The following is a 14447-nucleotide window of genomic DNA, read 5'->3' as shown; positions in this document are numbered from 1 at the left end:
GGTGTGGACATGGCTATCAACTCCTGTAGTGACCTATCAATGAGTGTGTTTGCTGGATCATGTGGTGATAAGAATATGTTTAGTTTTTTAAGGGTCTGCCAAGCTGTCTTCTGTCTTCCAAAGATGCTATACCATTTTGCATTCCTGCCAGCAATGTATGAGAGTTCCTGTTGCTCCACATTTCACTAGCATCTGGTATTATCAGTGTTTCAGATTCTGGCCTTAGTAATAGGTGTGTAGGAGTGTTTTATTATTATTTTAGTTTGCATTTCCATTGTGTTCTGAAATGAAACATTATATGCTTCCTATTCTTTTCAATTTGTTAAGGTGTGTTTCATGACCTAGAGTGTGGTCTATCTTGTTGTATGTTCCATGTTAGCTTGAGAAAAATATGTATTCTGCTGCTTTTGGATGAAGTAGTCTATAGATATCAATTATATCTAGTAAATTGATGGTTTTTTGAGTTTGAGTATATCCTTATTGATTTTCTGACAGCTAAATCTGTCCATTTCTGAAAGAAGGGTATTAAAGTCAACAATGGTAATAGCAGCTTCATCTATTTCTCCTTGTAATTCTATTAAGCTTTTGCCTAATGTAGTCTGACACTGTAATTAGGGGCATACTTATTAAACATTGCTATGTTTTCTTGGAGAGTTGACCCATTTATCATTATGTAGCACCTTTTTCCCCTGATAACTTTCCTTACATTGAATTCTGCTCTGTCTGATATTATTATAACTTCTCCTGGTTTCTTCAGTTACTGTTAGCATGGTATATTTTCCCCATGCTTTGTCTTTTAATCTGTATTAGTCGTTATATTTAATGTGGGTTTCTTGTAGACAAAATATAGTTGGGTCTTGTTTTTTTGATTCACTGTGACACTCTGTCCTTCAACTGGTGCATTTATTTTATTCACATTCAAAGTGATTATTGATATAGTTGGATTAATATTATTCATATTTGTTATCTTTGCTGCCCTTGTTTTTTGTTCCGATTTTTGCTTCCAGTGTTCAGTAGAGTTATGTCCTTATACTTCTGTTCTGTTTTGTTTTTTTCCCCTGTTGGATTTCCCTGAGTATATTAAAAATGAGAATTTTAAGTTGTCCACCAACTTTGTATTATCTCCTCAAATACTGCTTCATCACTGACCTCTCTTCTTTCCCTTTTTTTGACTTTAATTACACTTAGTATCTGTAACCATCTCTATTTTATCTCTCATATTCTTTTCTATGTTTTCTGTCTTTTTTGCTTTTGTGGTTCAACCTGAATATATTATTTCACCAGATCTTTAAGTTCACTATTTAAAAAAAAATTTGTTTTGTCCTCTTTGTTAGGAAATCTACCATTTGAAATCTTCTTTTCAACAGTTATCTTTTTAAACTTTAAATAACCTTTTATGTTTTTAATAGATTACAATTTTTCTGGTTAAATTCTCCATTCCATTATTTCATCTGTTTCTTTTATTTACCTATTTTATGTTAGAGTGACATTATTAAGATCATCAAGATCCACTTCTTGCCTTTTCCGTGAAGACTTTGCTAATTTATATTTATTTTACACAGAGCAAGAATTTTAAGAGATGAAAAGAGAGTAGCTACATGGAAGCTGGAACACTGAGCAGCATTTTCAACAGTGACATGGGAGGGTTTGAGGAGAAATATAAATGGAATTCAAAGTCCAATAAGGGTAAGGGGCCCTGTTAAATGGGCCAGATACTCAGATGTGACACCAAATGGTTTAAATGCAAATAAGGATAAGCATGAACTAGATCAGGTCTTTAAAATTCTGACAGTCAGCTTTCAATTTGCTGGATACTCAATTCTAAGTATATAAACATATCTTCTGGGCAATAAGACACATGTTATAGAGCCTCTCCAATTTTCCATTGCAATATTTAGTAATCACTTTGTAAAAATCTGGATAAAGATTAAAATAGAAAAAAATAAACAGATCAACAGGTGATCCAGATGCCTTGGAAATCATTTGATGAGTCAGTATGTACTTGTGAGCAGAAGGTCTTAGATCATGTTTGCTTAAATTCATGCAGAGTTTCCCTCTTTTGTAAAACTATTTTTAAGAATTGTGCTTGATACATTTAGTAAATAGCAAATATTTATTAAATCATTGGAAAAAGTACTTTTGCTTCAAGACAAGAGGTCTTCAAAATGTTTATGAAAGTTATCTCAAATTCAGTTGCTGTTGTAGAATGTTTTGATTTGTTTTCTCTGTCTTTCTTATATTGATCCTGAGCCTCAAATGAGATGAGCAATGATATATTAGTGATATATAGGAATTTCTTTGGACTTAGCAGATACATAAATTAAACATTAATGAAAAGCAGATAAACTAGTTCCAGCAGTGGATGGAGGGATCTGTGCAGGTAGATTTAATCTACAAATAGTTCTGGTTTATTTTCTCAATAATAAAAATGAATTAGGAAATATTATACTCCTTCTCTTGAATTTGAAACCAAAAATGCCATAACACTATTCTTATCACATTGCTTGGAAATCTGACTGAAACAATGATATAAATACAACAGTATTAGCTTTAAAATAATCACTTGTCAAACAGAAATATGAAATTGAACTTGCTTTCACTGCCTATGATTGCCATTCTATGGTTGGTTAAAACAAACCAAATCCTGCCATCTCATTTTTGTTAAGTCTTAGGCCATTATGACATGAGAATTCACATCCTATTTGTATAAATTCACCTAAAATTTTTCAAAATCTAAGTAAATGAAATCCTGCCAGAAAAAATTTGTATTATATATATCAAAATCCTTATGAATGCTTCGGATATTTTTTCCTTAGCAACATCACATTTAAGAAATAATCTGAAATATGAACACAGATATGAAGATAAATGTCTCCTGCTTCTGTATTTAAAGTTGCTAAAGTCCATACCAACCAAAATCTCTAAAAAGAAACAAATTACAGTTGTTTCCATGTAATGTCATATCACAGAGAACACTACTTGTCGTTTGGAATAATGAAGGATGCAGTTATTTTATCAAGAGAAATTTAAAATGACCCTCACTATCACAGTGGAGAACAATATAACTGTTGTAATTGTATGGTATTGTAATCAACATAGCTTTGGGTTGGAATCAAAGCATAAGGATCTAGACCACTTAAACCAAGGCCAAGGCTCTACAGACATAGATTAAAACAGTGAAGTGACACTGAGTAGATCTTCTTAGATAAAATTAATTGGCCATTGGTTATGAGAACCACATTGTTTTAAGTCACTCTTGAGTCATTTTTACCCATTAAACATATTGAAAAACAAACTTGCAAACCATTCAAGGGCCAAAGAAAATTTATGGCACAAAATTTGAAAATATAAAGATGTCCTAAATGAAAAATATGTGATCAGGTATCTAAATACATAACTTTATATCAATCAATCAACTGAAACACATCTTCTGATTGCATTTAACGTAGGATGGAAATGTATTTAATATGGAGTCAAGTGAAGCATCTGCTAAGTCAAGATATATAGGATACATTTGTTCATTGATTCATACATTGTAGGCTCAATTATTCATAATGAGTAAGTTACTTTCCATGTCATAAAGAGTTGCTCTATTCATGTTGTTGGATTAGGTAGGTGCTTCATAACTATATGAGATAAGGTCTTTTGATGAAAATAAATTATTCCAGTTGAACAGCCTCCTTGCAAATTTTGACTTCAGTTAGATTTCCTAGCAGCAATGTTTCAAAAATGTTTCATTGGAAAGAAAGAAGAAAGTATAAACAAAAAAATATATATATGAAGAAAAAAAAAACAGGCAGCCCTCACAATGCAAAATAGTACAGAACTTTAAAAATCTACTAGAATGTCCATGTAAGCAGAAACTATAAAGTGATATTAAAAATCAATTGGAGAGAGAGGGAGGAAAAAACATGGTGGCGTGAGAAGTAAGGCAGAAATCTCCCAAAACCACATATGAAAATACAGCAAATACAACTATGCCTAAAGGAGTGACCAGAAATAGATTGCACCAGCCAGTCTGCATCTGGGAGAAGAAAACATCTCATGCAAAAGGGTAAAGTAATAAAGCTGTGACTTGACGGGACCCAAGCACTCGCCCCACCTCAGCTCATCAGTGGAAGGAAGAGAAGTAGAGTGAAGAAGGGGTAGAAGCCCAGGACTGCTAAATACCCAGCTCTAGAAATCAACTCTGGGAGCATAAACCCACATTGTGTGGTGCTGTGGAGATTAGAGGGGTTGAAAACCAAAGACAGAGACTGAGACTGTGAACAGGTCCCCACAACGAGCTACCCTGGGACAAAAGAAAGGCAGGCACTTTGAAAAACTTCCCAACATTGAGAGGGCTGCTAAAGGGGCAATGGTTTAGGAGAAGGAACAGGTGGATAAAATCATCCCAGCACACTCAGCCCAGCAGGTTGGGAACTTTCAGGAGCTTCAGGCGCTCTATACCCCTGGCTGGCCCCCACCACGTTAAGCAGCTGCAGCTTCTTCCTTCCTGCTGGCACCTGCGTGCAAACCCAGTGCCCCCACCATCACTCCAGACCAGCTGGAGGGAAGCCCCATCTACAGCAACTAAACAGCTTAATGCAGAGGCTGCTCCCTGTGTGCAGCCACTGGTCCTGACAGTGAAGGCAGGCACTGTGGCTGGGAAGCAGGAAAGGGCACTATCCTCCTTGTGGGCACTTACACCACTTGCCTGTGACCCCCACCAGGCCAGCCAGAGGGCTACCCTGCTGATGGTAGCTTAGGGCTTTAATGCAGAGGCTGCTCCCTACAATGGCTCACTGGCCTTGGCAGCAGAGGCAGGCACTGCAGCTGGGAGCAGGAAAGGGTTTGCTCTTCAAGGTAGGCATGAGCACTGCTCACCTGTGGCCACTGCCGTCACTCCAAGAATGGGGAAGCCCTGAAGAGCAGATCTTCTGGGCACTAGAGGGATTCACTGACACAAACCTGATATTTTCACTATCTAAAAGAATTATGAAAAGGCAGAAGAATCTTTTTCATTCCAAAGTCCCTCAAATACCAGAAAGAGGGCTCAGTGAGGTGGAAATCACCAATCTCTCTGAAAAATAATTCAAAATAAAAGTCATAAGCATGCTAATGGAGCTACAGAAAAATATTCAAGACCTAAGGGACAAATTCAGGAGGGAGATAGACACCTTAAAAATACAGTAGCTGAAATGAAACATACATTGGAGGGATTTAAAAACAGATTAGATAAGGTAGAGGACATGGCAAATGGAATAGAAATTAGAGAACAGGAATACAAAGAAACTAAGGAAGAGAGAGAAAAAAGGATCTCTAGGAATGAAGGAATATTAAGAGAACTGTATGACCAATCAAAATGGAACAATATTCCCATTATAGGGGTAACAGGAGAAGAAGAGAGAGAAAAAGTGATAGAAAGTATCTGTGAAGAAATAATTGCTGAAAACTTCCTTAATCTGGGGAAGGAAATTGTTCCTGAGGCCATGGAAATGCACAGATCTCCCAACACAAGGAACCCAAATAAGACAACAACAAGACATATAATAATTAAAATCTTAAAAATCAAGGACAAGGACAGAGTATTAAAAGCAGCCAGAGACATAAAAAAGATCACCTACAAAGGAAAACCCATCAGGCTATCATCAGACTTCTCAGCAGAAAACTTACAGGCAAGAAAGTAGTGGCATGATGTATTTAATGCAATGAAACAGAAGAACCTCAAACCAATAACACTCTACCCAGAAATATTATCATCTAAATTTGAAAGAGGGATTAAACATTTCCCAGATAAGCAAAAGTTGAAGGAATTTGCCTCCCACAAACCATCTCTACAGTGTATTTTAAAGGAAATGCTCTATATGGAAGTGCTCCTAAGGCTAAGTAGCTTTTACCAGAGAAAATAAATCCACAGTAAAGGAAGTAGACCAATTAATTACTAAACAAACGCAAAATTAAATCAGCTACCCAGAAATCTAGTCAAGGGATGCACAAAAATTACAGAATATGACACTTAACATATAAGGGGGGAAGAGGAAGGAAAAGAAGGAAGAAAAATATAATCTTTATACTGTGTTAATAATAGCACAATAAGCGAGTTAAATTACACTGTTAGATACTAAAAAAGCTGCCCTTGAACTGTTGGTAACAATGAATCCAAAGCCTGCAGTGGCATAAGTACATATCTATTGATAATCACTCTAAATGTAAATGGACTGAATGCACCAATCAAAAGACAGAGAGTCACTGAATGGATAAAAAAATAAGAACCATCTATATGCTGCCTATAAGAGACTCACTTCAAACCCAAAGACATACACGGACTAAAAGGGAAGGGATGGAAAAAGAAACTTCATGGAAACAAGAAGGAGTAAAAAGCAGGAATTGCAATACTTGTATCAGATAAAATAGACTTCAAAACAAAGTCACAAGAGACAAAGAAGGACATTATATAATGATAAAGGGTTCAGTCCAACAAGAAGATATAACCATTATAAATATCTGTAGACCCAACATAGGAGCACCTAATATATGCAACAAATACTAACAGAATTCAAGGGGGAAATAGAATGCAGTGCATTCATTTTAGGAGACTTCAACACACCACTCACTCCAAAGGACAGATCGACTAAACAGAAAATAAGTAAGGAGACAGAGACAATGAACAACACATTAGAACAGGTGGACCTAACAGACATCTACAGAACTCTACACCCAAAAGCAGCAGGATACACATTCTTCTCAAGTGCACATTCTGGAACATTTTCTGGAATAGATCACATATTAGGCCCCAAAATAGCCTCACCAAATTCAAAAAGATTGAAATTGTACCAATCAACTTCTCAGATCACAAATGTATGAAACAAGAAATAAATTGTGCAAAGAAAACAGAAAGGCTCACAAACACCTGAAGTCTTAACAACATGCTCTGAAATAATCAATAGATCAGTGACCAAATTAAAACAGAGATCAAGCAATATATGGAGATAAGTGAAAACAACAGTACCATGCCCCAACTTCTGTGGGACACAGCAAAGGCAGGTCTAAGAGGAAAGTATAGAGCAATTCAGGCCTATTTAAAGAAGGAAGAACAATCCAGAATGAACAGTCTAAGTCCACAATTACTGAAACTAGAAAAAAGAAGAACAAATGAGGCTCAAAGTCATTAGAAGGAGGAACATAATAAAGATCAGAGAATAAATATATAAAATTGAGAAGAACAAAACAATAAGACAGAATTTGTGAAACCAAGAGTGTGTTCTTTGAGAAAATGAACAAAATAGATAAACCCCTAGCCAGAGTTATCAAGAAAGAAAAGAGAGTCTACACACATAAGCAGAATCAGAAATGAGAAAGGAGAAATCACTATGGACACCACAGAAATACAAATAATTATTAGAGAATACTATGAAGTATTATATGCTAACAAATGGGATAATCTAGGAGAAATGGACAACTTTCTAGAAAAATACAACCATCCAAGACTGACCTAGGAAGAAGTAGAAAATCTGAACAAACCAATTACCAGCAATGAAATTGAATTGGAAATCAAAAAACAACCTAAGAGCAAAAGTCCCTGGACCAGATGTCTTCACTGCTAAATTTTATCAGAAATTTAGAGAAGAGCTAATACTCATCCTCCTTAAAGTTTTCCAAAAAGTAGAAGAAGAGGGAATACTCCCAAACTCATTCTTTGAAGCCAGCATCACTCTAATACCAAAACCAGGCAAAGACACCACAGAAAAAGAAAACTACAGACCAATATACCTCATAAACAAACTTACAAAAATACTCAAAATTTTAGCTAACCGAATACAAAAATACATCAAGAAGTTTGTACATCATGATCAAGTGGGATTTATTCCAGGGATGCAAAGATGTTACAACATTCAAAAATCCATCAACATCATTCACTACATCAATAAAAAGAACAAAAATCACATGATTATCCCCATAGATGCTGAAAAAGCATTTTACAGAATTCAACACCCATTCATGATAAAAACTCTCAACAAAATGGGGATAGAGGCAAATACCTCAACATAATAAAAGCCATGTATGACAAATCCACAGACAACATCATACTTAACAGTGAAAATCTGAAAGCTTTTCCTCTAAGATTGGAAACCAGACAAGGATACTCACTCTCCCCACTTTTATTCAATATAGTACTAGAGGTCCTAGCCATGGAAATCAGACAACACAAAGAAATGAAAGGCTTCCAGATTGGTAAAGAAGATGTTAAGCAGTCCTTTTTTGCATATGACATGATATTATACAAAAAAAACCCCTAAAGAATTCACTCTAAAACTACTAGAACTAATATCTGAATTCAGCAAAGTTCCAGTATACAAAGTTAATACAAAGAAATCTGTTGCATTCCTTCTATATACTAACAATGAACTAGCAGAAAGAGAAATCAGGAAAACAATTCCATTCACAATTGCATCAAAAATAATAAAATCCATAGGAATAAACCAAACCAAGGAAGTGAAAGTGGTGGTAGTGTAAATTAGCTTAACCATTGTGGAAAGCAGTATGGAGGTTCCTCAAAAAACTGAAAATAGAAATACCATTTGACCCAGGAATTCCATTGCTAGGAATTTACCCTAAGAAAACAGGATCTCAGATCCAAAAAGACATATGCACCCCTGTGTTTATTGCAGCACTATTTACAAGAGCCAAGAAGTGGAAGCAACCTAAGGGTCCATCATTAGTTGAATGGATAAAGAAGATGTGGTACATATACACAATGGAATATTATTCGGCCATCAGAAGAAAACAAATCCTACCATTTGCAACAACATGGATGGAGCTAGAGAGTATTATGCTCAGTGAAATGAGCCAGGCGGAGAAAGACAAGTACCAAATGATTGCACTCATCTGTGGAATATAACAACAAAGCAAAAACTGAAGGATCAAAAATAGCAGCAGACTCACAGAACCCAAGAATGGACTAGCTGTTATCAAAGGGATTGCGGTTGGGGAGGGTGGGTCGGAAGGGAGGGATAAGAGGATTAAGGGGCATTACAATTAGCACACATAATATAGGTGGGGCATGGGGAAGGATGTATAGCATAGAGAAGTAGTTACTCTATAGGATCTTACTACGCTGATGGACAGTGACTGCAATGGGGTATGTGCTGGGGACTTGATAACATGGGGGAGTGTCTTAACCATAATGTCGCTCACGTGAAACCTGAGCATAAGATTATATATCAATGATGCCTTCATAAAAAAAATAAATTGGAGAAATTCTGACTCTTCTGTGATCTTTAATGAAAGTTGTAAAATACTTAAAAGCTCTCTTACTGTAAGCTACAGATGTATGGAAAAATAAAAATGAAATAGTAAAAGAGGTTTATTTGTTATACTGTAATTAAAACACTAGAAATTCATTCATTGAAATTTTTCATTTCTTGGTGCAAAACTTAGCAGGAGTAGTTTACATAGTGCTTGCCTTCTTCTTGTTGCATAAGTTACCATAGAGTGTGTACCATAAACCTTATTTTGGAGCATCTTCCAACACTTTATCTTTTGCACTTTCAATATCATGAAATAGCTCTAAAATTTCCTTTAATGTGAAGGTTTTGCCAGTGTCTTTCCTTTGGGTCATGTAAGTCTTTTTCTTCATAACAGCTTTCTTCATTATGTCAATATCTTTACCTTCAGTGAACTCCTCTGACTGCATATCCAGAGTGTCTTGAACAGTGGCAAGGCAGCTACTTACTCTATAATTCCATTTATGTTCCATTTGAATCCTGCAAGTTCTTTGTGCAGTGTGGTAAAGGTTTCTGTCACAAGGTATATATATTACTTTTCACTTCCTCCCCTGACAGTTTTAACTTCTTTCTCATCCTTTTCACATGCAATTCCAGTTTCACTTCCACTCTTAACACTTTCTGGGGTTTTTTTCCTGCACTTTCAGCTTTGTTGGCTAATTCTCTCTTTAACTATCCAATTTTGTAAAATGTCACATGCATTCATCATTGACAGACAAAGAGACAACACAATGTTTTGCTTCTATGCATAAAGGGAAAAATAGATGTGTGATATCCAATCATTGTCAAACTTTGAGAAAAAGTAATGCATTGATTACCGAGCATGGTTCACATCTATTTATGTACTGATTTGAACACTCAAGGACTAACAGGAGAGTTTGTACATTTTGTAATTCCTCACAGTAAATACCATGGTAACTGACATTCATTTGAACTGTATAGTTTACTAGTGTGCTAGTTAATAAGGCATTATTACTGATTTGTGTGCCCATTTAAACAATGCAAAGCAAGAATTGTCTCTAGTTAATTATGAGTAGTAATTATGAGAACTTAGTAGGTATGACTATTTGGCTAATTAACATTTTCATCTTTATGTATCAGTGTATTCTATTTATTTCCCAAATTGGGCACTGTTTACTTAAGAAATATGTACACTATCAAATAAAATTCTTAAATAGACAACCTATCCACACTATTTTTGTCTAATAACCTTGACTAAGTCTTACCATCTGTAATATTCAAGGAGCTTTCCTTAGAAAATCTCTTAGCTCAAAAACATGAACTTTGGAACCTAACATGTGATACCCAAACCACTTACTTGCATTACTTTCCTCTTCTGTAAAATTGTAAAAACATTATCTATGTTTTACATTTGGTACAATGATAAAATGAAATTACAAATGGGTAGCAATAATCTAGTACCTAACTCATGGTAGGTTTTTGATAAACACCATTGAAACATCCCAACAATTAATGTAAAATAAATATCAACAGAAATTCTTCAAACTCTTGTCTTCTTGGTTTGTGCAGTTGTTTGTGCAAAGCAAAAATTAAAGGTTTTCTCTCTCTAGACTATGTGAGAAATCACCACTATAATAAAAAGGCTTGGCTCTCATACAAAAGTTCCCCTTGGCAAGTCTTCTAACTGTCTAGAAATTCAATAAAAAGGTCTTCCAAGCTATGTTTAGTCATCAAAAACAATCTAATGGAGCTCAAAAGCACCAGACAAAAATTAATCTGTGCCTGTATAACAGCAACATGTAGGGGAGGCGGTACAGTGCTGCCAGTAAGCAGGCAAGCAATTCTTGAGAGATTCCACGTAGCAATAATACTAACAGAGTTATATCCTTTTCTTCTGGTGCTTAAAAGCTAATAAATGCCAGCTGGTGAATGTCATGGTGGCCACATGCTCTGCCACATTCTGACACCTTTATGAATGGGGTATCCATTCCATTTATTAAGTATTGTGCGCTACCTTATTTATACGCTGTGTGGTTTAACATGGGAAACGGTGCCAATAAGACGCTGTCCCTCCTTTACTTCTGTATAAGTTCAAGATTAACAGGGGAACACTTTTATGTAAATAATATGCTAATAAGGCAAATATGAGGTTCTTCTATATTAATGAGAAGCAATAATTTAAGAATGCTCCCTGGAAGGATTTCCTTCTTCAAAATGAGAGAGAACAAAGGAAAGATAGGATTAAAAGAGCTTTAATAAGTGTGAATGGGAGAGAAAAGCAGAACAGAGTGAAACAGTAAGAATTAAGATTTTGGGGGGCATCAAGATACAGTGCTTCAGGGCTGACACATCATGGTATTGTTGGAATTTTAATGATACAGTGGATAGGAGGTATAAGAAAAAAATGCTGCTTTAGTCGTGAAACATTAAACATTTGTGCATGTCAGGCAGACTTAAGTCTAAGCACCAAAAATGCCACTAATAACATTATGATTATTCCAAAATATATTCCAAGATATGCCCCAAATACTCCATGATGGTGTTTATGATCATCCCATTTTTAAAGCAGCTTTGCAATAATTACTGTTATCAAGTTAATATAAATGTCTAATATTTGAATGCTAGCATGTACCAAATACTTTTTAAGGCACTGTGTAGATATAATTTCATCTTATATTAAGAAGAAAATACCATGGCTTATGTCAAACTATAATCTCCATTTTAAAGATTGAAAAACTGAGGCTTATAAAAAAATAATGGCCCAAGATTCACACAAATGGTCTAAATTCTAACTCAATTGAAATCAACATGACTTACATTTAAGGGAGAGAGAGTTTACTCATAGCCTTACTGAGGACCATGGCCCAAGAACAGCCCAATACTGTGCTCTGATATAAACTTCTCTATAGCCCTTTCATATGGAGACATCTTAACTAGCAGGGGATATGTGGGGGAAAGAAGTTACATTTATCAGCACATAAAGTAGCGTGGCATGGATACAATTCGTTAGTGTCCTAAAGGATCATGCTATTTACATTCTGTTGCCATCTATGTGTGTGAGAGGAGGCATGGCTAAGGGTCTCATTAGGTGGATTACTGTATCTCCCTTTGGTGATGGAGAAAGCATGTGTGACATTATTTTATCATTGCTGACCAGAACATTCCCTACTGACTACACTTCTTGGAGAGGTTGAAACTACAATTAGGTGAGGTATTAAGCCCTAGTCCGGTGACTTGGCCTAGCAGAAGTGATACCACGTTAAGCATGTGCCTTTCTTTTCAACAATACGATGATTGTAAAACCACAACAAAACAAAAATGAAGCAAAATAAAGCTATCCTATATTGCAAAGATCCCATTTATAAGTCAAGCATGGTTATCTCTGCCATTTAGGAGAATGTGTATCTAGAGAAGCAACGCAGACTCAAGAAAGACTAATGATACAAGAGCAATGTAAAGGAGATGTCAAGTTTAAGTAAGTCAGAGATTGCTTCTCAAGGTGAAAATAATTTAAGGAGGAGGAGTCTAGTGGGAAATCAAAGAACAATAATTTCAATTTTAATTTCTTAGAAAAGGGGAACAAAATATCAGAATAAAATAATGCTAGAAGGTCAAATTTACCTACCTTTAATTTTCTGACTACAGAGAACATATTTTGAATCATAATGGCAGGGATAATACCTGTCTTGATATAATTTATCAAGAATAGTGAGAGACACTTAATAGGTGCTCAGTTTTTTGTTTGTTTATTTGAATGATCTACTCAATAAAGACTGACTTGTTTCTGCAATCATGTATTTGCCATCTTCTTGACCTTTCAAACAGCTTTATTGAAGTATAATCGGTATACAAAGAACTACACATATTTAATGTATACATTTTGATGGATTGTGGCATATGCAATCACTTGTTTTACCATCACCACAATTAAGGAATAGAAATATTGTCAAAATATTGTTAGAAATAGGCATACCCAAAATCTCCCAAAGTTTCCTTGTTTCCCTTTGTTTTTTGTGAGGGAAATGGAGAGTTGTTCAATGAGTTTCAGTTATACTGGTTGAATCAGTTCTGGAAGCCTGCTCTACAACATAATGCCTATAGTCTTCTTGACTTTTAAATATGCAACCTCTTTCCTGAGGAGTTAATATGTGAACTACATATTAAACACCAAGTAGCTAATGTCACTATCACAATTTCTTAATAAAATCTGAGACCCTAAAAAATGTCTAAAAGGGAATCTCTGGTAAAGCAAAATGAAACTTCCAATTTCACCTCTGATTTCAAATGTGGCCTTGGAAAAACAAGGCAAAGAAGATGAATTTAAGCTCCTTTCTTCACAGGTCCAGATGCTTAAGAATCCAGGTCCTAAATTGAATGCAACCTGCCTGGCCTCTTCCTTTAATAGAATCATTTAAGTTGGATTGTTTTTTTAATAGTGAGAACCGTTCTGTAAAACTTTGTATCCTGCTGCGTCCATTGCAATTGCTTCTTATTTTCCCTCTGAAAGGAAGGTTTAGCAAATTAGACTTCAGGCTTAATACCCTTCAAAAGATATCTCCTCTATATTTTTTTCCTTGATAACTATTTCAGAACCACTTAATATACCATGAACCAACAATCATTAGTATCTGTTTTACTGTTATACAGTGCCTGGAAAATAAAATGGTTGCATGCCTTTAGTTTGAAATGTTTTACTAGTTGTTTTAACAGCTTTTGAGTAGTTTCACAATGTAATTATTTTTAAGAGGAGAGAAAATAATATTGAATGAGAGATACACTGACATATTAACTTAGGGAAAGTTAACCCTTGAAGTGACAGAGTAGCCTAGCGAAAAATAAATACTTAGTAATTACTCCCAAAGTAGAGTGACATCCAACTTTGTTCACTGGTTAACTGTGAACATCTTAAGCAGCCTCTTGGAACTGAACTTTGTATTAGAATGTCAGAGAATGTGGCTGCCCGCTTCCTATCTGTGTAAGAATGAGCCGGAGCACCCACGGCTTCTATGCCCTCAGAACTGTCCAGTGTCTAATCACAAAGACATGTGCTGGTGTTTCTCTGAATCTCTAATAGTAAATTTCTGTCTTATATCCCACTCATTTGTTTTTCTGTTGATCCTTTATTTCTATTTTTGCCATCTTTTGATATTCTTTCTAGTAGTCATCTAAAAGATACTCAATCCAGTTTTGTTGAATGAATTAAAGTCATAGGAGAGTAAT

This window comes from Manis pentadactyla, chromosome 15 (genome assembly GCF_030020395.1).
Source record: "Manis pentadactyla isolate mManPen7 chromosome 15, mManPen7.hap1, whole genome shotgun sequence".
Classification (NCBI taxonomy): Eukaryota; Metazoa; Chordata; class Mammalia; order Pholidota; family Manidae; genus Manis; species Manis pentadactyla.
Note: the sequence above shows the minus strand (reverse complement) of the source record.